The sequence below is a fragment of the Phodopus roborovskii genome, unplaced genomic scaffold (genome assembly GCF_943737965.1).
Source record: "Phodopus roborovskii unplaced genomic scaffold, PHOROB, whole genome shotgun sequence".
Classification (NCBI taxonomy): domain Eukaryota; kingdom Metazoa; phylum Chordata; class Mammalia; order Rodentia; family Cricetidae; genus Phodopus; species Phodopus roborovskii.
Genome location: NW_026126517.1, coordinates 45,970,582 through 45,998,037, shown reverse-complemented (window position 1 = coordinate 45,998,037; position 27,456 = coordinate 45,970,582). Strand labels below are relative to the sequence as shown.

At 42.4% G+C, this 27,456-nt stretch overlaps 1 protein-coding gene across 2 annotated transcripts in view; it reads right to left on the bottom strand.

Annotated features, from left to right (window-relative positions):
• Bnip2 (BCL2 interacting protein 2) overlaps nucleotides 1-27,456 on the bottom strand; it is a 216,625-nt gene that overhangs the window by 105,051 nt on the left and 84,118 nt on the right. Inside the window, exon 1 of one of the 2 annotated variants that reach the window (XM_051197875.1) lies at nucleotides 12,940-12,944. The exons of the other annotated variant lie outside the window; for it this stretch is intronic. The gene's annotated coding sequence lies outside the window, so the exon portion shown is untranslated. Of the gene's footprint in view, nucleotides 1-12,939; nucleotides 12,945-27,456 lie in introns of those variants that run through there. 2 annotated transcript variants of the gene reach the window in all.

The window sequence follows — 27,456 nt, the reverse complement described above, 5'->3', positions numbered from 1 at the left end:
CGTGCAGCTTCTGCAGGAAGGCGGCTGAACTTGATCCTGCATAAGCTTGGGAAATGGGAAGGGTGAGAAGGCAGATCTACTTATTTATTTCGCTGCCTTTACATAGTGATGAAGTCCTCATCCCTGTCTCCTCCTGGAGCCCCATAAATCCCCACAAGGGGGCAGTGGGATCAGATCGTCCATTTAAATTATTTCCAAAGACGGCAAGCAATTCCGATTTCTTTAATGCAGCAGCCTTCTGAAGGAATGATAAATCTGCGAACCGAAAAGAGGCTTCTCCAGTTTCCAATTGTGGCCTCGAAAGACTGATTATGTATTTAAGCTTTGGAGCTGTGTAAAGCTTTGTTAGGCAAATCAATGACCAGACCATCTCCTAGCTCAAAATCTACAGCTCCTATTTATATATGACAAATGTTTAGGATTCAGATTTCTTAACACCAGCATCACCTGCCCTCGGCTTAGCATCAGGAGAGCTGTAAACTTGCCTGAGCTAAGGACAGACTTTTGCACTTGGACGAACCTCACTGCTGCTGTGGAAATCCGGAAACCTTGAAACAATGCCTGGAGCTTCCCTGGCTGATTTTATCACACAGGCATGTTTAATGGCTCCTGTTACCAACACATCTGGGGTAGGAAATGGTACTGGATTGTGACGATCACAATAAATCGACGAGAATTATCAGTCATTAAAAAGGAACCAAATTAGCATGGAGCAGTCATATTTTATACTTACCAAACCTTCTGCTGGTCAAGGTCCATTACTGGAAAGGCAGACGCGATCGGCTCGTTCTCCAGAACATTTAAATCTCTATTGTATTTGTGTAGGATATAATTTCTTATAGCAATAAAGCCTAATAAAGGTTACACCCTGATGAATAAGGTGCTAATAAATTGACCCATGAAGTTTAAATGGATAATTATATGTGAGATAAATGCAGAGTCTCCTATTTCAGTACAGAAGTGGTTCACTTTGTATCCAAATGTAGTTTCCCATGGACTATGGGATGGTTTCACATAGCTTTACAGAGATATGAGATAATAGGGAGCTGAGAGATGACTCCATGGTTAAGAACACCTGGTGTTCTTGCAGAAGACCCAAGCCAGTTCAGTTCCCTGCACTCATGTCAGATGGCTCACAAATGCCAGTCACTCCACTTCTACACCTCTGGCCTTTGTAGCACTCACAAGCACACCCCCTCCCAGACGTCAAAAATAAATAAATAAATAATAAATAAAATCTAAAAACAGTAAAAAAGCTAGTTGGCATTATTTGTCAGGCCTTTCTGACAATGCCCATCTATCAGAGTCCTCCAAACTAAATTTCAGCTATGCTAAAGGAGCTTACAGAAATCATCTGCACAGGTTGGCCATGCAGGTACCTATTCGATTCTCAGCCCTGCCCCCACCACAGTGTGTCAGACTGTCTCCAGAGTTTGCTGTCACACAACAGAACGTGTCAGATAGGATCAGGCAGTGATTAGGAAGACCCTTGAGAGAGTCCTTCCTGCATATGATGTATATGAGAGCCAACTGGAACAGTTCAGTGTGGGGGCCTTTCCAATCTCGTTACACAGCGGGATCCCCCTACAGCAGAGGGAAAAGTCACACAGGAGCAGCGCTATAGGCTTGTGAGCACAGCTGCAGTAAATCGCTTGGGTAAGGCTCCTTTCTGTTTCTTGTATGTATGGCATTAGACTCATGCAAAGAAGACTGAAGAATAACACAACAAACCATAACTTGTCTTGTTAAGCAACTAACATTAGTTTAATGTTAATCAACAAACATTTGTGCACCTTTAAAAAAAATAGATGGACTCTAGTATGTCTTAGAATGGCCTCAGACTTGCCGTGTAGCCAATAATGACCTTGGACTTCGGATCCTTCTACCTCCCCCCACCTCCTGAGTGCAGGGACTGTAGGCATGTGCCACCACACTACACGTGGTCCTAGAGATTCTATCTAGGGCTTCACACATGGCAGACATGCAGTAGAGCAACTGAACCACCTCTGCAACTCCGTTTATCCACTCCTGTTAAATAACTGCTGAAAGGATGCTGGCTGGATTGTATTTCCTCACATACATAGAATATGTTTAATATTGAGAATTCCCAAAAGAAACTCCAGAGAGCTGACTACTGCCTCGGCTGTCTCCTGAGACCAGGGATCGGGCTTCATTATTTGTCGTGTATCATGTGCTTAGCCTCAAATCCTCAGTAGGAGAATGAATATCATTAGTGTTTGTAGGAATTTTCTTTCTAATAAGGTTGCAGAATGGAATCCCTAAATATCCCTCCCTGGATAGATTACAAAGAGTCTTTTCAGGAATGTTTTGTTGAGCTGAAAATGAAATGAGGGATCTTAGCCGGCAAAAACACAGGGCAGGTAGAAATTCACTGAGTGAGAAGTCAGCTTTCTGTTTAGGAGCCTCTGATGAATTTTGGTGACACTGAACATCCCTTTGGACTATCACATAGAAAAGAGAGAGAGAGAGAGAGAGAGAGAGAGAGAGAGAGAGAGAGAGAGAGAGAGTGAGAGCAAGAGAGAGAGAAGAAACATAGGACAAAGCTTATAGCCCACCCACAATGGGTAATAAGAGATACCTGCATGAATCCAGGACCATACAAACTTGCATCATGGTGGACCAGAAGTCAGTACTGCAGAGAAAGGACACCTGCAGCAGAGAGAAGTGGAAACTTGCCTGACATGATATTGAGGATGGGTACAGAACAAACAAAAGTCCATGTAATGCCAAATCAGCCCACACACAGAATTTCAATTCAAATGACACTCACAGAATAATCTAGAGTAGGCCAACCCAACATTTCAGGATTATAGTTCATTCCAGATAGAGTCAAGTTGACAACTAAGAATAGCCATCACAACCAGTACGTGGGTACACACAGTGGGTACCCACAGGAACATGCACATGTATGTGCACGCGCAGAAAGGCACATGTACACATGAGCCTAAATGAAAGTCTGATGTTTAAGAAGGAAAAAAAAACCCCAATCATAAATGTTAATTGATGGGAGATGTCCCTGTCTCAAAAAATAAAAAAATAAAAGTAAAAGAAACAGAGTAATAAAAAAGCCAAGTAAAGATGGAGAGAATCTGGATACTGTACGGTATTATATTGTCTTTGTATCGTTTGACTGCTGAGGAAATAACAACTCTTAAAACTGGATCAATCCAATTTATATATATATTTTAAAGATTTATTTATTGTGTTTACAATGCTCTGCTTACATGTCTGCTTCAACACCAGAAGAGGGCACCAGACCCAAGTACAGATGGCTGTGAGCCACCATGTGGTTGCTGGGAATTGAACTCAGGACCTTTGGAAGAGTAACCAGTGCTCTTAACCTCTGAGCCATCTCTCCAGCCCCAATTTATATATTTTAAAAATGCTTTGGCTTCAAAATTTAAGTTCAAGGACAAATTAATGGGAAAAAGGATTTCTAATTTTGTTTCTACAAAAAAAAAAAATGAAAAGTTATAGATTCCTTCCTGACTAATGTGGTTTGAGCAAGCTAGACCCCCTAAAACAGAGTACCAGGTGATCCAACATTCAAAACAGCTGGGACAAGACAGCCTTACAGACTACAGCCAGGATTTCTACATCTTCCTAGGATCCCCATACCAGTGCCCCCTACCAGCAGAAAACAGTTTGGAAAGAACAACACCCAAATTGCCAAATATTATTTATAAATGTTTGTTTTCATTTAAATGGGGTTGATTATAAATGATTAATGACCACAACCAATCTTTTTAAAGGTAAAAATGGGATTATGGTATAGATATGAATATTTTGTTTTGGAATGGATTTTCATTTATTGATACAAATTTAAGGTCAATTTTGTGATATGTATATTTCTTCTCTTGTTTAGGTATTGTGTTTATATAGCTCATTTAAAAAGAATGTATAATGTAGTACAGATTATAGATAATTACCTATAATAGTCAAAACTTAGAGTTTAGTTAGGTTTTCGAGATGTATTTGAGATGGATAGGAATTCTTCAAACCTTTCAAAGACCTACAGAATATGGCATTTAAAATGATTTAGGGTTTTTCTTAACAGTGAGGCACAACTGCTCCTGGCCACACCACCTGTGTCAGAAAGGAAGATGGACACTGAAGAAACACGTATGGAGTTTGCTTCCAATATGGCAAGACTAGCCATTTGGACAAGATACTGCTCTTGTCTGGACTGTTTGACTTTATGCTGTATAAACTGGACATGCAGGACCCACAGGAAAGTGATACAAGATGGACATTGCTACAGAGTTCCTGCTTCATGAAAGAGTCTGCCAGACAGTATGCAGGGCACAGAGAAAAATGACTGACAAACTGCCAATACAGGTAGACGGTAATTGTTTCCTGCCTTGCTGAGAAGTCTGCCAGACACACTATGGCCTATGGGCTGAAGATGAAACATTACAGAACTTCAGGTGCCTGACCAGGTAGCAAGATGTCTCTGTCATTTCTAGAGTTTATATATTATGCTTCTCTGGTCTTTGATGGAGTTGAAGACAAATAGTTATGGTTATAGTTTTCCTTAGTTAGGATTAAAGATAAGTTACATATAAGACTCTAGACTCACAAAGATAGAATAGATGATGAAATATTTTCTTAAATCTTACTAAATTTAATGAACTAAATATTGTTAATTGTAATTCTTATTTGATAACTTTGTGTGATATATTTTGCTATGCTAAGGTTAAAACCCTTCTTTTTATTTTAGACAGAAAAGAGGAGATGATGGGAGATGTCATTCGGTAAATATGTTTCTCTTATTGGTTAATGAATAAATCACTGTTGGCCAATAGGAAAGGAAGATAGGAGGGACTAGGAGAAAGGAGGAGAGAGGAAGTAGTAAGGAGGAGTCAACATGGAGAGACTGGAGAGAGAATGCCGGCCCCACTCTCCAGTAAGATGAGACCACGTGGAAATGCTTAGATTAATAGAAATGGGTTAATATTTAAGATAGAGTTAGCTGATAAGAAACAAGTACCTGGCCAACAAAATTATATCTAATATAGCGTCTCTGTATTAGATATATTGGGGCTGGCACGGTAGCGGTGGGTTCAAGCCTACAGGAAAAACCTACTCGTAACAGTTAATAAATAGGGCTGGGGAGATAGCTCAGTGATTAAGAGCACTGGCTGCTTTTCCAGAGGTTCTGAGTTCAATTCCCAACACCCACATAGTGGCTCACAACCATCTGTAATAAGAGCTAATGCCCTCTTCAGGCTGCAGGCATACATGCAGATGGAACACTGCATATATGCTCAGTGGGTAAAGTGCTTGTAGTACAAGCATGAGAGCATGAGTGTGGACCCCCAGTACCCATGTAAAAATCTGGGTATGATGATGAAATGTCTGTCATCTCAGAGCTGGGGGCTGAGACAGTTATATTCCTGGGGCTTGTTGACCCGTCAGTGTGGCTGAAATAGAGAGATCCTATCTCAAAAAATAAGCTAGAGATATGATTCAGGAAAACATGTTACTCAACCTCTGGCTGCCATATGTGGCAGCATGAAGGAATGTACTCACACACACATGTGCATGTGTGCATACACTCCACACACCATATACAAAAACAAATGAAATTTACTAACATAAATATTATCTTATATATGAGAGTGATAAAAATAAGATATAAATAAAAAGAGGAAGAAAATAGGACATAGCTAACACAGCAAATCTGCCTAATACATTTGAGAAGGATGAAATATGGACTTCATATTATAAAATTATTTATACTAAAATGTTTAGGATAGGGGCTAGGGAGATGGTTCAGTGGTTAAGAGTAATGGTTAAGCGTTCCTGCAGTGGACCTGGATTCAATTCCCCGCACCCACATAGTGGCTCACAACCATCTCTAACTCTAGTTTCAGGGAATCTGTTGCCTCTTCTGACCTCTATGGGCACCAGGCATGCACATATTGCACAGACATACATGCAGGCAAAACACTCCTACACATAAAATAGAATAGATCTAAAAAATGTAAAGGGTATTCAGGATAGTCACTACAAGTATACAAATAAATTCTAAAGTTATTCTTATCATTGAGTTAAAAAAATAGAGGAGAGAAAGGAAAACCATTTTGTTTTGGGGGGGAGATCCTCACTGTGTAGCATTGGTGGTCCTCAAATTCTGGATCCCTTTGCCTCGTCTCCTGAGTCCCACAAAACCTTATGGTTTTGTAGGAAAGGAGAGGTAGAAAAAGTAGATGTAAAAGAACAATTGAAAAATACAAAATAAGATGGATTAACCCATCCACCCTCTATAGAAACAGAAGACTAACTTATTCAGCTAAATGACAAAAATCTGCAGAAAAGATACAGAGATGAGAACTGTAAATAACCATAACACCCTTTAATTCTTAGTATAAATATGGCTGGGTGTGAGTAACAAAGTAGAAGTTCATAGAACTCCATAGAGGAAAAATTTTTAAATCTACCATTACCTCAGTCCTCATTCATAGTGATAGATGGTAAGTACATTTGTTTTTATCTCATTGTTGTGACAAAGCTCTTGACAAAAGCAACTTTGGGAAGGAAGGGCATATTTTGAATGATAGTTTGAGGAGACATCTATCGTGTCAGAGAACTGTGGCAGCGGAAGCTTGAGGCAGTGGTCACAGTCTGCAGTCAGGAAGCAGGGAGAGATGAATGTTCATGCCCATCTCACGTTCTCCTTTTTATGCGGTCTCAGGACCGTGCAGTTGTTTTTGTTTGTTTGTTTTGTTTGTTTTTTAAAACTCTTTTGGGAACCTGCCACCTGGCTCCCAAATAAATACATGGAAGCTTATTCCTATTTATGAAGCCTGGTCTTAGCTTGGCTTGTTTATAACCAGCTTTTCTTAAGTTAAATTGTCCCATCTACCTTTTGTCTCTGAGCTTTTACCTTTCTCTATTCTCTATTCCTTTCTTTCCTTACTTTGTTGCTGGCTATGTGGCAGGGTGGTTGGCCTCCCTCTTCTTCCGTATTCATTCTCTGCCTGCCAGCTCCAACTTTTTTTTTCTTGCATAGCTATTTCCAGTCAGCTCTTTATTAAACCAATCAGGTGTTTTAGAAAAGCAAAGTAACACAGCTTTACAGAGTTAAACAAATGCAACATAAAAGAATGCAACACATCTTTGCATCATTAAATAAAAGTTCCACAGCATAAACAAATGTAACACATCTTCAACCAATATTCCCCAACAGGCATGCAGAATGGTGCCACCCACATTCTTGGCTTAGTTAACCTAATTTAGAAACCTCACCACAGGCAGGTCCAGAGGTTTGTCTCCTAGATGATTCTCGATTCTTCAAAGTTCACAGCCATTCCAGGAAAGGTGTTTGGTCTTAGAAGGTCGTGAGTGAAGGTAACTACCCATTAGCCCTCCAAGTATAAGGCTAGGGCACTTGAGCACAAGAAGGAAAACATCTTTTGAAACTAAATATTAGCTCCTCCCCCCAAAACCAAAAAAACCCTAAAAACCAAAACAGAAAAACAAAACAAACAAAACCAAAACATCACATAACCATAAAGGCTTGTTGCTTCCTTTTGCCTGTTCCCCTCTTGACCACAGCGTCCTCTCCTCAGTTGGAGCAGAAGCCTGCCAGCTCTGAATTATACTCTAACAAAGCTTTGCTGTCTTATTAAAAATATGGCTTGGTCTCATTTCTACTCTTTCCAAGCCCCAGGGTTACATCACCTAATGACAGTAGGACTAAATTGCAGGCATACCACAATGTTCTTAGGAGCCACCTTATATTCCTGGCTCATATTCCTGGCTCATCTTCAAAGCCAAAACTAGTCACTTGTGTCTTATAGCCCAGATTTTCTGTCATGTTTCTGAGCAACAGGAAACATCGATTCATTTCTAAATGCCCATGTGTTTAGATTTGGGCCAATTGGATAATCTAGGATGATCTCCCCATTTCATATTTTGTGTTCTTTCTAAAAAACTTATTGGTTTCAATTATGTGCATGTGTTTGTGCATGGGTATGTGCACATGAGTGCAGGTGCCTAAGGATGCCATAGATGTCAGATCCCCCACATCTGGAATTGCAGGCACAGCTGGAGTTGCAGGCACAGCTGGAGTTGCAGGCACAGCTGGAGTTATGAGCCGTCAGAGTGAGTTATAGAAATGAAAGTATTCTGGAAGAGCTGTATTAACCACTGAGCCATCCCTTCAACCCCCATAGTCCATATTCCTAAGCACATTTACAAAATCCTTTTCATGTGCATTGTAATGTACTCACATGTCCCTGGCATTCCAGTACAGACATCTTTGGGACACCACTATTCTGCCGATCACACTGGCTAAACTTACTTAGGGTACACTGAATTCATACATAAACACTGTCTAAAATATTCATTCATTTCCCACAGCCAAAATGGAATTATATCCAAAAAAAAAAAAAAAAAAAAAAAAAAAAAAAGGAGAGCAAGGGAGGAAAATCTAACAATGGGAAATTTAGAAAACAAACATCTGGATGCTCACAGGTCAAATGAGAAACCAATCAGAAAATATTTCAAGTGCAATAATGAATGTAGTCCACACCAAAACTTATGGAACATGAACAAAACATATCCTAGAGAATAATTCTGAGTTTTAAGTTATTAAGAAAGGTTATAAAATATTTCAAGTTGTCACTTTTTTTCTTAAAATGTTGAAAACTTAAATTTGACTTAAAGAAATATTAGGAAATAGTTCACACAACAAAAGTGCAAAATTCTTCAAGCCCATTAAAGCCTAGAAGAAAGGGATGCCCTGTGTGCAGAGCCAACCCAAATTCCATTCAGAAATGTTTGGGAGTCAAAGATTATATCTACATAGAACATGTTTAGAGTGTTGTTTTCTTCTCCAATACTGTATAATAACTATTTATAGAGCATTTACATTGTATCAGGAATTACAGATAATAGAGATGTTTTTAATGAACATAGGAGGCAGTGTGTAGGAGGCAAATACACCATGGTATAGAAGGTATTTATTTGAGTGTCTGGAAGGGTTTGGCATCAGGAAGATCCTGGGCCAATCCCCTGAGTGATAACTGCATAGTGTATCATAGTATAGAAAAGATGACTACTTAAAGTCAGGCTATAACCTTGTGTTACATAGTGGTAAGAAGGCAAAGACATTTTAAATTATTTTTAAATTTCTTTCTAAATAGATCAAGTATTTTAATTTTTAATACTGCTAGCAGTTAGAGGGCTGGAGAGATAGTGCATCCGTTAAAAGTACTTGTTGCCCTTCCAGAGGGCCTGTGTTCAGTTCAGTTCCCGGGATGCAAAGGGTCAGACAGCTCACAAATGACTGTCTTCAGCTCCAGGGGATCTGATGCCCTCTTCTGGCCTCAGTGTTCACTGCACCCATGTGACCATACTATTCAGAGACACACAGGCATTCATAAATTAAAAATAAATCAAATCTTAAGAAAATACTTCTTGTGTTTTAAATGGCACTGCACCAAAATGCATATTTTTTAGTTTTTAAATTTATTATGCATTTATAACTTATAGTAATGTGCATTTCAATATTTTGACAAAAATCATGAGAGGTCATAAAAACACTTGCTATTTTTTTCCCTTTTTTTTTTGGAAAATGACTTGCAGGGTCCTAGCCCTCACCTTGCTTCAGTGGTTCCGTGTAACCATACTAAGCCAAGGCCCGTAAGAAGTACACGAGTTTACTTCAAGAATGTAAGGGTAAGTTGAAAAGCATTTTTAATATGGTTGGTTTTCCTTAGGGCTTTCCTACTGGGCTTTAGAGGGTGCCTTTGCCTATGACAAGATGATTAACACTAAGTAAGCTTATTAATAACAAAAAAGGGGCTGCTAACTGTAGAAAAATAGTTCCTTTGTTGAAGGGTTGTCAGCAAGTCTAATTTATTAGCCTTCCCACACTCTGTGAGTGCGAACATAAATCTTGTGTTAGTGAGAAAGATGGAGAATACCTGGAATGCTCGCCATAGCAAGATTCTCCACATAGTTTCCGAAGATAAACACATACATCACCCAAGGTTCCTCAGCACAAAAGTGTGATCACCTCTTTCCAAAAATATGAAACTCCATTAGAGATGTCTTGTGAAACCTTGCACCCCCGAACTTTCAGTTCATGACAGCTCTGTGGTGCCAAGTGTGGGCTGAAAATCTAAAATGATAATGAAAGCAAACAAGTCAAGATGCCGATAGACATCGTTGAAATGTGGCTAACTATGCTCCCCTTAGGACTTCAGTGTCTTATTTGAGAAAGTACTTATGATTTCTTAAGGCTTGCCTGAGAATTCAGAAAGCAAAGCCAGCTTCAAGCTATAGAGGTCAGGCACACACCTTTAATTCTAGGACTCAGGATTAAGAGGTAGATGGATCTCTGTTAGTTCTAAGTCACACTGACTACAGGATATTGATCCATTCTCACACAAGGTGATCTAAGCACCTGGGATCACATGTTTTTAATCCCAGCACTAGAGAAGTGGAGACAGGAGGATATGGCTGGGCAAGAGAAGACAGGATCTGAGAGCCTTTTGCCTCTGAGGATTTGTGGAGACAGGATGGCCATTTCAGACTGAGGTAGAGGTAAGAGCTACTGGCTTGGCTGCTTTGCTTCCTTGATCTTCAGCTTGAAGCTTGAACCCCAATGTCTGTCTCTGGGTCTTTTATTTATAGTGCTTCACTTACCCATCTTCCGATCCTTTCTCAAAGATAAAGTACAGTTTATTCACTTACACCAAAATTCTACCACTCAGTACTGAGAGACCATATTTACTAAAATTCGTTTTAGATTTTTTCCTTACTATTGAAAATTTCAATCTTGTATACAATGAAATGTGATGACATGCACCCCCATTTCCCACCTCCAAGGGCCTCTAGATCTCCTTCCACATCTCCCTCACATTCTTATGCTTCTTCCTTTTCTTTCAAGTGTGTGCATGCATGTGAAGGCATAAGTGAGTGTGTGTGTGTGTTGTTGTTATTGTTGTTGTTCATTTTGTTGTAAGTGCTAATGCAACAGAAATATTTAGATTATAACTTTTGAAAGAAGAGGAAAAAGTATATCATAATTGGGAGCCATCATGTCTGCCATCTACATTGCTTTTCTACTCTAGGTCAGAGGGTTTATGAGTGTGTGGGGTACTTTTCTCAGTGTGGTAACAAAATATCCTGACAAATGCAACCCAAAGAGAGAAGAGCTCATTTTTGCATCACAATCTTAGGGTACCATATACCCAGCATAGTGGAGAAGGCATGGAGGCAGGAGCATGAGGCAGGAGGTCATATTACACCCACAGTCAGGAAGAGAGACAGACAAGCACTGGTGCTCAGTTCGCCTTTTTACTTCCATTCAATCCATGGGATGGTGCCACCCACATTCAGGGTAGGCCTTCCCTCCATGAGAACAGCCTCACCGATGCTCCCAGAGGCATGTCTGTTCTAAATCCAGTCAAGCTGATAACGAAGACTGACCATCATGAGTGAAGGCATTTTAGCTAGGCCTGCATATAGTCTGACTCCCCAAACTGAAAATCCAAACAGAGAGAAAGCAACCATTAGCAAACTTTCATTAGTGTGGCTGTGCCCACAAGGCATAGTTTCTGTATACTTGGCACCTATTGGTGAGAAATGTTTACAATTTGCCCATTACTAAACTATACATATATAGAGAACTGATAAAAATCAACTTGCAAGTATTTAGCATAGACTTTCTCACCTATATAATATAGTTTAAATAAAGTGTTAAAAGGATGAACTGGCTCGATGTGGTGGCACACACCTTTAATCCCGGCACTTGGGAGGCAGAGACCAGCCTCAGTTACAATGTGAGATCATGTCTCAAACAATCAATGAAAACTGAAGCAAATTCATGTTCTCTGTCTCTCAGGTTTTTCATCTTGGCCTTGTTGGACATGCCATTTATTTTTCTTCCTCCAGTCCTGATGAGAAGTTTCCTTGAGTCAGCAAATGACAGTCATTAGTTATGACCAAAAGCTTTGTAATAAGAAAGACGCTGAAGCCAAGTTTAGATGCTTGATAGTGAGTTTCACTCCAAAACCCACATGGTGGAAATAGAGAACTGACCCCCACAAACTGTCCTCTGACCTCCAAAAATATGCTATGCATACATGCATACATACACACACACATAGAATCAATCAATAAAATGCAATACATTTCAAAACTGCTTAAAAATCTTCTGTTACCAATTAGCGTTGTCTACCATGAGCACCAGAAACAGAGACCATACTGTGCATGCCCTACCTTTACCATCTGTCACCATCTAGATTAGAGACATCTTAAGGGGAAATAACAAATTCATGCTAAATATGTCATGAGACATGCAGAAATTCACAAACCTAAAAGAATTGACATGGTTTTCGCAGACACCATTTTGTCCTCTGAAATGTTAGGAAGATGGATCAGTGGTTAAAGCATTTGCTGTGTGAAGTAAGGACAGGAGTTTGGAGCCTCAGAAACCCACACACATGGAAGGGGGGGGGGGAGAGGGGCGCTGTGGTCTTGTCTACAAACCTCTGTGGGTCCAAAATACAAGGAAGAAAAATATGTCCACCTGAGCCTTCCTAGGCCACAGAGCGCTTACCTTAGGTAGGGACTGACCTCCAATCTCTGACATCAACAGAGGCTGCTGAGATCTTCCCTTAAGTTAATGCATTGGATAAGTTTCCTTCAGACCAGCGAGGACCTGTTCAAATGTCTTCTGACACTCTGCCTTCTGTACTGTGTGTTCAGAGTCCCAGAGTTACCAGTCCCCAGAGGGAATTTCTAAATTGCACAAATCCCCTATGCCTGTATTTAAACCCTAATGATGGGACATTAAGATGCAAATTAAACAGAAACTTAGCAAGCAAATCATGTCACTTTCTAATGGATACATCAATAAAGGCCCACAGAGAGTCACTGCGATGCTGGATGCTGCCAAACCCCGGAGGAAAGATTGCAGCAGCCCACCTGCAAGCCCCAGGCACACAATGTGTTAGAAATCCCATCTTGCCAAAGTATTTACGATCTTGTGCTTTGCACCTCATCCTAGGTAACAACTCCTTCAATGCTGTCTCCCCCACACCCTGCCCAGTGCTGACTGACTCTGTGAGAATGTGCTGGTCCCAAAAGTGTTGCTGTTCTCTGAGGTGGTGGTTATGAGGTTTGAAAGGGGAACTCAGCCCCCTGGCTGGGTGTCTGCCTTACATTTTAATTGTTGCCATTTGTCTCCTTCCTCTTTGGTCTTCTTATTCTTCCTACCAAAAGTTGGTCATTATCTCCCAAATTAAGCCCCCCCTTCCCTTTTTCTTGGAGGTTCAGTTGGACTTTGACCATGAAAAAAAAAGGCCACCTCCTTTTACATCTCTGGCTACTATGAGCAAATTTAATCCAGCCAAGAGCACCTCAGAAGGGCAAACTATATAGTTACATATTCAGCACCTGTGATCAGGACTGGTACAGAATACAGAATCCGTTTGGTGGAGGGTTAGGTTATTATAATGCTCCCAACTGTGTCTTCAAGTTCTTTTTTTCCTGCTTTATACTTTCTATTTATTTATTTTTATTTAAATTAGAAACAAGCTTTTTTTTTAGTGTCTTCAAATTCTTACTCATGTATCAGAATGGGAAGAGCCCTGGGTTCTGGCTTTAACTCAGTCCCTAAATAGCCCCTGTGCTTATTCATACATCCTTCCCCCATTTTCTCAGGCCTTGTTTTCTTCATCAGAAGGACCACTGGGGTGGGGGGGTGGGAGGGAGGTGGGGAGGCTGGCCTCTCAAGTCTCTTTCAGATTAAATTCTAAAGGAGGAGCTAAATTGGTCCTGCTCAGGTTTGCAAAAACCCAGATCTCTTGCATCTAGAAGCTTCTTTAAAATGCTGCCCAAAGGAAACACTAAGGCTGTTGTGACTATGTATAATGGGAAGCTATTGTTAAGTGAATTTGCTCTTAGGAACAAGATAGTAATTCTCAGGTGTTCCTTGTTTTTTGGATTTTCTTCTTCCCAGGGCTGAGATGCTTCTCTGCCCAGATTTTTCAAGTATTTTATTCCATCCATGATCAAAACTCTGCCCATACTGTTCATGGCTCAATGGTTAGGAATATTGGCTGCTCTTCCAGAGGACCCAAGTTAGATTCCCAGCAACCACAAGGTAGTTGTCAACCATCTTTGACTCTCATTCCAAGAGGATCTGATACCCTCGTCTGGCCTCTGGGTGCATGAGGCTTGCACACACACATACACACACACACACACACACACACACACACAAACACACGCATGCGCGCGCACACACACCCATACTCATTAACAAAAAACAAGTAACAGTGTTCGAAACCACCTTGTGTAGGAAAGGGTTGATTGGCAGGTCTTTATCTGTCACTGAGGGAACTCAAACAAGAACAGAATGGAGGAATGCTACTTACTGGATTGCTTTCCTCTGGCTTGCTCAGCTTTGTTTGTTTTTTAACCTGGGTCCCACCTGCCTAGGATACCACCTACAGTGGGCTGGGCCATCTCCCATCCAGTAGCAATCAAGAAAATGCCTCATAGACATTCTCACAGACCAGTTTGTTGGAGGAATTCCTCAAATGAGGTTTCTCTTCCCTAATGTCTCTAGTTGGTGTCATTTTGACAAAAACTAGCCAGTGCCTCCACCTGCAAGCAGACTCACTGATGGGAGATGCCATTATGTATATATGTTTCTCATACTGGTTAATAATAAAGCACTGTTGGCCAATAGGAAAGGAAGATAGGAGGGACTAGGAGACAAGGAGGAAATAGGAAGTAGGAAGGAGGAGTCAAGGGAGAGTCTGAAGAAAGCAGTATGCTGCCGGCTCCCCGGTAAGAGAAATACATAGATCAGCAGAAATGGGTTAATAATTAAGGCAGAGCTAGCCGATAAGAAACAAGTAACAGGGCCAACAGTATTGTATCAAATACAGAGTCTCTGTGTGTTAATTGGGGCTGGCGAGACGGCAGGACAATACCAGGCGGTGGCAGGCGGAAAAACAGTACACGTTACAGACTCACTTCCTGGTGTGTCCCTGACTATACCAAGGGATGTCATCCAGAAGGGCTTTACAGGGAAGGAAAGCAATAATGCCCACATGAGGAATTCCAGTCTATGCATCTCAACACTGGTGCTGGCCAGAATTGTCACCTTTTTCTCCTTGCAGTGGTTATGGTAGTCTGTACACAGTTATCCCTGTGGCGTTCAGTCTAACTTCTAATCATCTGTTTGTTATTTGTCAATCCATCTTCATTTATTTTAACAAAGTTGGAAGAGAAAGGAAGGGAGGCAGGTGTGTGTGTGTGTGTGTGTGTGTGTGTGTGTGTGTGTGTGTAAGGGAAAGTAGAAAAGGGGGAATTGAAAATAAATAGAAAGGGAATGAGAGGGGAAGGAAAAGGGGAAGAGAATGAAGGGGAGGGGTAAAGAAGAAAAAGAAAGGGAGGGAACGAAGATAGAAAGGGGAAGGGAAGAGGGAGGAGGGAGGAATGAGGAAAGGAGAGGAATGGAGGGAAGAAGAGGAAAGGGGGGAAGGGAGGGCATTGGGAAGATGAGGGGAAGGAGGCAGCATCCAGAGCGCTGGTCCTCATTGTCCTGATATACTCTGGTATCCTCTCAAGAAGAATCTGGGAAATTGAAACAAACCCTGTGGGAGAGCAGTGTGCATCTGAGGAAAGCAGCCTGGATCACATCTGGAAGCAGTGGCTGGCACACCGTTGCCAGTGTGTACAAACATATCTTTAAAGCATATTTGAATAGGGGATGAATTGCACAAACACTCCATGAATGTCAAGACACATCATGACTGATGTCGGGAACGACAACTATTCCTAATACTTGTCACCAGCTTCAAAACTACCTATATCACCTGGAAGGCCCCTTCAGGCCCCAGGCAGGTGTCGTCCTATGATAAATATGGGTCACATTCTTCAATTGCACATTCAAGAAGCTGCTGTTGGGCTTTTCCACTCTGTCCCCAGTCCAAGTCTGCACCTAAGAAAGGACTTACTGAGCAATATGTGGAAATCACTAGCGTCTACCAGCTTTCTGTGCTGTGCTGAGCGGGCTATGCACTGATGGGCCTTGACTTCCTTCTTGGGGAGCTGAAGTGGGCAGAGTGGTTGACATGGACAGCAGCAAACACTGGCTGACCATTGTATTTATCATTTACTCACTTCAGCTCATTTGGTCTTTGTGATGAAGTCTCGAGGTGCCCAGGGAGTCTTGTCCAGACTGTCCTTCACATGGCTCCAGAAAAACACCAAACTGGGCTCCTTGTGTGTAAAAAATGCTTCTAGCAGGAGTGGAACATCTTGGATAGAAGTGTGACAGTCATCACAAGGTCACTCAGGAGTTATAACCCATGCTTCCTGGGTTTCTGTGGCACATCCCACTTCAAAACCCTGTCCTGGGATAAGCCTACATGATGATGTGCCCCAAACAGTGTCACAGAGGATCAGGATCCTCTCTGTCCATCACTATCACCCTCACTCCATGGTTGTGTTTCCTCAGATAGCTCTGATGTTTTAGGGAACTGAAGCATTTTCTTGGAGCCCTTGCCCTTTTATAGCTGAGTGCATTAATTACTTTTCCATTTCTGTGATAAAACACCGTGAGCAGAAGCAACTTATGGTGGGGGAGAGGGGCTTATGGAGTTAAGGTTCCAGAGGGAGAGTCTGCAGAGGCCAGGGAGGCATGGTGGCAGACAGTAGAGTGAGAAGAACGGTCTTCTCTACAGCCACACAGAGAAAGTGGAGAGTGAACAGGGAGCGGGGTGTGGCTGTGAATGCCCCTCTGCTCTATTTCCTCCAGTAAGTCTCCATATCCTCAAACAGCGCCCCCCACCTGGGACCATGTGATCAAATGTGGGGAACACTCGGGAACATTTCTCATTTAAAGCACCACGCTTGGGACTCAGGGACAAACAGCTCAGAGCCAGGAGCGGTTGCAGTTGTGGATAAAGGGTTGGTGTGTCTACAAGGATGCTACATCTTCTAGGGTCTGCAGTTGCTTCTGCAAGAATTCATTCACATCTCCACTCCAGCTCATCCTCTCTGATGGATGTAGCCTGTGGAAAGGAATTTCTCAGGGCTGGAGAGATCGCTCAGTGAGGTAGGGTGCCTGCTATGCAAGCTGAGGACCTGAGCTTGGTGGCTTCACTTAACAGGGGGATTAAAGCCCTTTCTCATTTCAAAAGGTAGAGTATGTATGGAAGGGAGGTTCTTCCCTTTCATTTCATAGATGCTTGTGCCTCTCACTTAGCACTGGACTCAAATTAAAATGTCTGGGCATGAAAAATGACAGGAGGCTTTATTATTGAATTGCCCAGAAAGTCAAAGGGAACTGGAGCATACACCAAGAGCACCACAAACAGGCAGAGAAGCAGCTCCTCCCTGGACGTCACTGCCTCAGCCCTAACACAGGGGACTCCACATTTCACTGCCTTTGAGAAGCAACCCACAAAAGAACCAGAGGCTGGAGATCCCTAAAACTTAATTAATCCCAATCCTTTGTCAGTTTAAGAAAATTAGCAAGCACCTCTTCCCTGCAAAGTTCCTCTCATACTCATTTCCAGGATAATTGCATCAGTTATTGTGCTAGGAGCAGAATGAGGCTTTGTCAAGAACAAGAGTTTCTACTTTTGGCTTCCATAGCCAGACAGCTTGCAAATTCACTCAGGTGCTATGTTAGGGCTATCTACACCAGTGTTCCTAGGTCTGCTGATGCAGCCCAGACAGGGTTGGCTGCCAGGAGATCAGAGTTTAGATACCGTGGAACCCAGGCCTCTTCTTGCCTAGCAAGGTTCTTCTGCTAGTCACAGAAGTGGGGCTGGCACTCATGACTCCCAGGATGGCTATGTGCTACAGTCCTGACCCTTGAGCTCTCAGTCTCAAGAACTGCCACCTGAGATCTTTCTAGACACACCTGTGTTGGTTTAATCGCCAATCCTCTTCACGGGCCACCCCCTCGAAGTTCTGTACAGGACTCTTCCCCAGCCGTGCCAGGGGAATTGAGTGCATTGGTGACACCTTAGCACAGAGGAGATCAATGACACCTGTTCAAGGATGTTTGAGATCTCGAAGAGAGTCTAAGTGGGAGACCCAAGAGAGCGTGGACTTTTAGACCATAGTCCTCAGATACAGAAGGGCCTGGAGCACAGGGACCCTTCAGGTGCTTATGTAAAACCTCTTCGTGTGGACAGCTGTGTCTTCTGCCATGTGAGGGGCAGCCACTTCTCAGTGGAGGCACTGAGTGAGGACAGATGTTGACCATGTGAAGTGCAGAGTAAAGAAGTGTCGCAATGGACTGTTCTGTTCTTTCCCATTTGGTCCTGCAGAATCACACAGACCCATAGGTGTTCTGGCTTTGTTTCTGTTGCTGAGATGAAATACCCTGACAAAAAGCAACATTAGGGAAAAAGAGGTTTGTTTTAGGTCACAATTCCAGGTTACAGTCTTTTGCAGGAAGATACAACACCCTGTCATGTTGCATCCACAGTTGAGAGCAGTGAGAAATGAATGCATGCATGCTCGCTTAGCTTACTAGCTTAAGTTCAGCTCGTTTCCTCACTCTTGCACAGTTCAGGCAGCCCTTCCTGGGGAATGGTGATGCCCACAGTGGGCTTAGTCTTCCCACATTAGTTAATATAATCAAGACAATTCCCAACAGACAGGCCCATGAGCCAACCGGATCAAGTCAATCCCTCATTAACCCTCTCTTCCCACGAGACTCTTGGTAGTGTCAAGTTTAAACTCACTATTCCAACAGGAGTGATATAAAACAATATTTTGATGCAGTAAACAGTGAAGGCACCATACAGACCTGGAGCTGTGTCCAACCTTTTGATATTGTGACAATATTGACATCTACAAATGTATTAGGTCACTGGGATGCAGCTTAATTCATACTTTGTCTGAAATAATTGAAATAATTCAATAACTAAACTGCATTTTGAGAGTGTGAGAAAAAAAAAAGACTTGTGTTTTGATTACATTTTTTTCTTTTGCTCCTGACTCAGTGATCCAGACTTATTGAGTACATATGCTGCCTATGTCCTGATTTTTTGTCATAAGAGACCAGATATTACTCTCCATGTATAACAGGAGCTGCTATAGAGAACCAGCAGCTGGCTCTGTAGATGTCGGCAACAGCTTACAGCACCATTCCAAATGGGCGGGTCCCAGTTACAGCCACTCTTCCATTCATCTTGTTTTTAGGAACACTGATGGCCGTGCATAAAATGATATTGTTTTTCTGGTTAAACTCACTTTGCAGTCACCATTACAAAACCATGTGCAACAGTTTGCTCAGAAACCCAAAATAACATTATTAGCAAAGGAAATCTCAGCTCGAGTTACGATGGAGTTTGCACTTGTAGCTGAGTCACCTGACTCCCACTTCAGTGTAGATGGAGGATTTATCTTCCATCAGGTCTGTAGAGCAGATACCTCCCCACCCACAGAGGCGGGGAAGGTGGCTTAGCTGAAATGAAAACAGAGGAAGACATTTATCATGGCCACTGTTTGGGTCTGGTCAAGTGACAGTATCCCTCCCTCTTCAGAAGTTCGTTTCACCAGTCACAAAGCAGGCTCACGGTGCAAAACCCAGTCCCCTACACCCTGTGGCAGCTGCCGATGTGGACACAGTCCTGTCCGAGTGAGTAGCTACAGGGTGGAGTCGTGCCTGTTTGTGTGTTGGGGAACCCGAGGTGCATTGATCAGGTGAGAGGACACTGTCTTTTGCCTGGACACCTGTGACTAGTGGTTACTACGTCATGAAGGAATAAAGAAGTCAGGAGTGAAATCCAGGTAGTGGGCCTCACTCTCAAGGAGTTTAATCACCATGGTTGGCCTGTTCTATGAGGAATTGCTTTTATTTCTTGTTCACTTGATTTCCCCCCCCCCCCAATACCCTTTTCTCACTCAGCTTAAGGAAGGGAGAAATAAGGAGGAACAAGTCCAGCTAGAGAGCATCACCTTGAGCCTGGACACCTGTGTGTGTGCTCAGTTTAATAGAGTAGCTTGCTTTGATTTTATTTACATTTATTTGTTTTATGCAGACAGGATCTTGCTGTATTGCCCCGGCTGGCCTCAAACTGGACTCAAGCGATCCTCCTGACTCAGCCTGAAGGACTACACGGTGTGGTGTCTACCTCTTTTACCTACAGCTACTTTTCAGTTGCCCTGTGCTCTTCTCAGCCACTGCGCCCAAACTCTCCCTAAACTCTTCAGGCTGGAGGATTTATTTGTTTATTTACTTACTTACTTACTTGTTTATAGGTCTGGTCTCACTGTTTAGCCCTGGCTGGCCTAGAACTGTATACATGGTTTTCAACCTTCCTAATGGCTTCCGCCCTTTAATAGAGTTCCTCATGTGGTGATTCCCAACATAAAGTTATTTTCATTGCAATTTCATAACTGCAGTTTTGTTACTGTTGTGAATCATAATGTAAATGTCTGATATACAGATTATACGGCATGTGACGGGTTGTGACCCATAGGTTGAAAACCACCCCTGTACATAGATCAAATTGGTCTTAAACTCCTAAGTGGCCTCAGGATAAAAGTGAATGCCACCACACTTGCCAACTGCAGGGTTTTTAAAGCCACGTGAATTCCCCTGGAATCATGTGTTGTACAAGGTGAGTTAGAGACTTTTGCTGGTACAGACCTAGAACTGGGCTGACCTAGAAATAGAAATCTCTGTGTAACTTATTTTCAGTGTCCTGGTTAGTGTTTTGTCAACTAATGCAAGCTACAGTTATTTAGGAGGAGGGACCCAGACTGATAACTGGGAAACTAGCATTATACCAACTCAGACCTCCTGAACATGGGTCTCAGTTAGAAGGCCTGGGCAATCTAAGGGACCTCTGCCAGTGGAACCAGGATGTATCCCTGGTGTGCAAAAGGACTTTGGGAGCACATTCCCCATGGAGGGATACTCCCTTAGCCTAGAGGCAGGAATGAGGGCCTAGACCCTACTCCAAATGACTTGACAGATTTTGTTGATCCCTCCTGGAAGGCCTCACCCTCCCTGTGGAGTGGGGGTGGTGATGGGATAGGAAGAAGGTTGGGGGACATGGGAGGGAGGGAGAGAGGGAGAGAGGGAGAGGGAACTGGGATGGATATGTAAAATAAGAAAAAAAATAATATAGTAATATAATATCATGCCTCCATCAGATTGGCTGCAAGGCAAGTTTGTGGGGACATTTTCTTGATTAATGACTGATTCTAAAGGACTCAGCCCACAGTGGGTGGTACAATTCCTGGGCAACTGGCCCTGGTATAGAAAAGCAGGCTGAGAAAGCCATGGGGAGCAAGCCAGTAAGCAGCACTCCTCCACAGCCTCTATTCAGTTCCTGACTCTGGGTTCCTGCTCTGAGTTCCTGCTCTGATATCCATCAGTGATGGAGTGTGACCTAAGAGTTGTAAGCTGAAATAAACCCTTTCCTCTCCAAGTTGCTTTTGGCCATGGTGTTTATCACAGCAACAGAAAAGCAAAGTATATTTCACTAACTAAACTTGTGTGTAAGCCTGGAACTTAGAGGTCATCTTGGATTACACAGTGAAACCTTGTATCTCAAAAACAAACAAATTGTTTGCCTAAATGAAGACTTCAGAATTATCTACCAGTTTATAGGTGTGTGTGTGTGTGTGTGTGTGTGTGTGTGTGTACAAACTAGAAGTTGCCTCAACACTTAGCAATTGAAGAGCTCAATCAATTGATACATGTACATGATAGTATCCATGTAAAGGGATGGAAAAGCAGGCATCACATAGAATCAGGGAACAAAAGAGACTGATTAGAAGACTATGGACACATGCACACATGCTGACAGGTACATCATCAAGATGAAGCACACCAGAGCTGCTGGATTAGGAGAGGAAAGTGGTGTTACCTCTCCTTTTATTTCAATACAGTCTGAAATGTGGCTGTGCATTTTTATGGAGTAGGAACAATCAAAATATTTTCAGATGTACCTAAATCCCGGGAAAATGATATCTTTTTGAAAATGAGGCTCTTTCAGAAACCTGAAATATGTGTAAACAAGTGTATGACCTAGATCTGAGCACTTTAAAGGTAAAAACAAATCTGAGGACTGAGCCCATGGTCCTCTACTCACAGGCTCTGTGTTGACATTAGATGAGAAAGCCTCTCCAGCAACCTAAGTGACTCCTTCTCCCTCCATAATGACTTGATGCATAAAAATTAATCCTTTTCCTACACTCTGATCCCCAAGCTTCTTAGAGAAGATTCCATCTCGTTCTGTAACACACGGCAAAGCATTTCTCTATTATAATGTGACAATGACCCTACAATGTGGATGCGCTACATTCAAAGGAGAAATATGAAGAGGTGATCCCATCTAGAACAGTGGATCTCAACCTAATGCCGTGACCCTTCAATACAGCTCTTCATATTGTGGTGACCCCCCCCCCTCCAGCCATGAAATGATTTTCATTGCTCCTTCATAACAGTAATTTTGCTATTTTTAGAAATTGTAATATAATGTCTATTTTTTTCAATGGTCTTTTGAGGGTTGCCACCCACAGGCTGAGAACCATTGATCTAGAGTCATTTAGCATATGCTTGAAAAGATACATTAACAGAGTCTGAGGTTTGTACCCTTATCAAAAAGCAAACAAAGCTGGGGGCTGGAGCCATGGAAAGACTGGAGAAGTCAAAGCAAAGGGAGTGATACTCTGGAAATTCCATCATAGAAAATGCTGGAGGGATGGCTCAGTGGTTAAAGCACTGGCTGTTCTTCTAGATGATCTGGGCTCACTTCCCAGCACCCACAAAGTAGCTCACAACTGTCTATAACTCCATTTCCAGGAGATCTTCACACAGACATACATGCAGGCAAAACACCGATGTACATAAAATTATAAGTAAATTATTTTTTAAAAAGAAGGAAAATGCAGATTAGTCATGTAGGCCAGTTTCAGTCTCATGCCCTGACTTGTCGCTTTTAGTTCTTAAGCACATTTGGGGACTGGGTATGTAGTGCAGTTGGCAGAGTACTTGCCTAGCATTTAGGAAGTCCTGGTGTTCAGTCCCTGGGCCAAGTAAATAGATGATATATAGATGTGATACTATATACCTATAATATCCAGAAGTACCTGAAGAGGTAGAGACAAGAGGATCAAAACTTCAAAGACATCCTTGGTTACACAGTAAGTTTAAAGGAGACTTATTTAAAAAATAATGTGACAACAACCACCCTACACACACACACACACACACACATACACACACACACACACACACACACACACACACACACACACACACCAAAAAAAAAAAAAAAAAAAAAAAAAAGAGCAAGCAACCAAAAAAGCACATTTGAAACTTCCAGCAAGATTGTTTGTCAAAGCTGAGGAAAAAAACATTCCTTAATTGGTTTACTCAAATATTAAATTTGACATCTAGAATCTCAATATTAGCAAAAATGTGATAATTATAGCTGGGAGGGTTTTTTATTGAATGTAAATTCATGTGCAACACTTAGCATATCTCACCTCCTATTGTTGCCTCTCCATGTTCACACTTCAAAGCCTTGGGCTCCAAACTGAAGTCTGATCTCACATTCACAGCCCTTCTTATTAAAGTCACCACAGTTCACCACAGTTCATCAGCAACTATGACAAAGGATGGTCAGGCTCATGCTGAGGGAACACATGACCTTGAGGGAACCTTTCAAAAGATCCCAGCTGCAACAGAAAGGTCTCTCTATATACTTAGGAGAGTCCTACACTACCATTCCCCAACAGGAAGGATTCCAGAGGCTTCTATTTTTTTTAAACCAATTTGGACGTCAGTTCTGTAGAGGGAGTTGAGGGTTCAGTCGAACTGTGGATGTGGCAAGCAAAGAGCAGAAGCAAGAGCTACACTCTGGGAGATAGAGTAGTTGTCTTTCTCATTGATGACAAAAGTGACTTACACAAAGAGGATTCATCTTGGCTCACAATGTGAGGGTTTACAACCCATCCGGACAGGGAAAGAATGGTGGCAGGAATAGGAAGTAGTTGGTCACCTTGGGTGAGTGGTCAGGAAGCCAAGAGAGATGGATGGATGCCTCAGTTTGTTCTTTCCTTTTTATGCAAATAACCCAGGACCCAAAGGCCAAACTGCCCACTTTTGGGTGGGTTTTCTGGCCAAATTAGCCTAATCTAGAAACTCCATCACAGCTATACCCAGAGGCTTGTCTCTCTGTTGATTCAGGTCCTGTCAAGTTTACTATAATAACCCAGATGGTGGTGTGGGTTAAATGTGCAAACATGTGTTTGCTGATCTAACCTTTACAGCATCCTTGGTTTATAGAGAATCCTGGGCTGATGGATGCATAGAAGGCATGGGGGACCAGAGTTCTGCCTGCTCTAAGCCTGAGGAAGAGGAGGAGGCCATGGCCACGCAGTGCTCAGAGATTTCCCATCTCTGAAATAAATCGGTAAGCACATGCTACAGTGTCTGATGACCTCTGCCCCTTAACTACAATGGTTCTATTGCATGTTTATCATAAATCTCCAAGAGAGCCAATTGTTTCCTGCCTGCCTGTTTGTAACTAGAACCAATAAACTCCTATGGCTAAGATTTGCTTAGGACCTCAGGAAGAGCTGGGACCAGGGGCAGCCTGGAAGTGGTATGTCTCTTTTAAAAGGAAAGCAAACTAGAAACAGGGTCATGTTACTATCGGCAAAGATAGATCCTGTATGATGAACTTTGTAGAGGCCCATAGAAGTGGCTCCATTTCATTTTGACACAAGGGCAGAGAGTTCGAGCCTATTATTGCTCCTTCAAAGTTGAGCCATGGGATGTTTGGCCTAAGGTGTGGCTACTGTAAGTCTTGCCTAGCCAACAGAATATTTGGCCTAGGTGTAGTTAATGGATGTCTTACCTAAACAACAGGATATTTGGGTTAATGTGTGGTTACTTGGTGTTTTGGGTGTTAAGGAGGTTAATTACATTGATTTTTTTTCCTTTTGATTGGGTATATAAGAAATTGGAGCAATAAACTTGGAACTGATCACAGTATTTACTCGATGCCCTCCCAACTCTATCTTCTGTTTCGTGTCTATTTCTTTCCTCAATCCATGCTCTCTCTTTCAAGCACAGAGCAGACAAGTGTCTGCTGGCATGGACAGACTTTTGACTCATTAAAACATAGCAGAAATAGATGGTTTTATTATGTAATCTCCCAAAAGATTCTTCTAGACTTGGCCACTATTAACCTTTTAATAATCTTATCAGTGAAATAAAATATGTTGGTAAGCCCGACTTTGTCTATAAGCTCAGCTTTGCAACTTGGAGTACAGACAGGGTTAATTTGTCCTTGGAAGGTCCTGAGTGAGAGATAGCTCACTGAGTTCCACCCACAATGCAGAAATGCCCCTCCCAGTGCCTTTCATTCCTAGTAAAACTACTCAAGTGCATAAGCTTCAAAGTGGTTCTCAACCTGTGGGTCTAGACCTCTTTGGGGTTGCAGTGTCAGATATTTACATTATGATTCATAACAGTAGCAAAATCACAGTTATAAAGTAGCAACAAGATAATTTTATGGTTGGATATTGCAGTTAAATAAGGAGGTCACCACAACATGAGGAACTGTACTAAAGGGTCACAGTTGAGGACCACTGCTTTACGTCTATATATAACACTTCATTGCCCTTTGTAGGATGGAAACTGTAGCTCCTCAGAGTTCAAGGTGAAGAACCCCATGGTCTAGAACTGTGTTACCGAGTGCAAGCCCTGTGTTTGACCCTTGATTCAGAAGTCTGTGAGTGGTAGGGGCAGAGTTTGAATTTTTAAAAAGTCCTGGAACCTAGAGAAAGAAGTTATTAGATTCAATTATCCAGTCTCACGCTTCTTAGTCCTGACCTTGGGCAAGGCTGTGCTATTTACATTTCAAGGGAGCAGAGAAATTGATAAGCAGTCTCAACCACCTCCCTACTGTGTATTGCATATGTGTACCTCTAGCATCTCTCTGTGCATGCATTTGTGCATGTGCATGTGTACCTGTACACACGTGTGTGGAGGACTGAGGCTGATGTTGGATGTCTTCCTCTACCTCTCCCTGCCTTGGTTTTGGAGACAGGGTCTCTCCTTAAAGCTGAGCTTGCTGCTTTTAGCTAAACTGTTTGAAACGGGGATCCTCCTGTGTCTGCCTCCTCAGTGCTGACATTGCAGGTGTGTGGAACACCATGCCTGGCTCTTTACGTGGTTTCTAGGAGTCAAATTTCAGGCCCTCACACTTGCAGTACAGGAACTTTACTCACTGAGCCATTTCCTTGGACAATTTTTCTCCCCACAATTCCACCACCCCTTAGTGTACTCAGAACAGGGCCATTGTGTTTCCCTGCTCTGTGTTCTCCCAGTGTCCAGTCTCACAGCATGGTGCATTGTTTTCTCTGGACTGATGAATCCATGCTATAGACCCCAGATTATGTTACTCCAAAATTTCCACAGGGTTTAAATTCCAGGGACCTAAATCTCTGTGTTTGGGATTTGGGTTATTTCAGTGTCATGCCAACATATGAAAGATGGATTGGAGATCTGTTCCTGAGGCTCTTTTGAGCTCAGCTAGAAGGTATAGAAAGAAAATACCAGTAAGATGAGTCAGGAGGGAGAGACTGGTGACCCTGAGTCTCAGAGGGGCATGGTGCAGAAAGGAGGGCTGGATAGCTGGAGGCAGATCTAACTGCTTTGAAAATGGACTTCTGTGAAAGGTCACAGAGGAAGTTGGTATTTATTAACAACCATAATAGCAGCGCAATAGCAACATGGTTCACGTGTACTGCATCCTATCATCTGTTCTTGTGTCATGGTAACATCAGTACAACAGGACGATCACATCCCAACAACCAATTTCACATTTCAAGAGCAGAGAAATTAAACCTATGAAAAGGTTTCATTAATTTAGCCACTGATTTGTTGGAATGTGTGGAGATTTGAGTCAGGACCAGGCTTATACTCCCTCCTTGATTAGCAAACTACCTCTTCATTGATAATGCAAATGGCAGCTTCGAACTGCATCTCTGGGGGGCGTTTAAAGCACTTGTGGGAACACACTGCCCACTTCAGAAGCAGCCCTTTTATATGCAATTAGTCTGTTCATGACACATCATTCTTATCTGGTCATTAAAGTAAGTCCCTGGCTTAGCTGGAGGCATTTCATGGGTTTGTTGACACCTTCCCCCAACACCCAGGAACTCTCAATTGGCCAGGGCCTAAAGGTCACAATCCCTTTGTGGGTCATGGCTCCTCCAGCACCCAGGCTGGGGTTACTTCTGTGCCTTCCCTGTGAAAGATGACTCTCTTCAGACAGCTTCAGAAAGCTGGTGAAGTCTGGGGTCCACTAGGACATGGGTCAAATCTCAGCTTCATCTTTTACATGTTATGCTAACCTCAGTTTCCCCATGAGGACAACCCAGTGCACAATGCCTGGCAGGTCA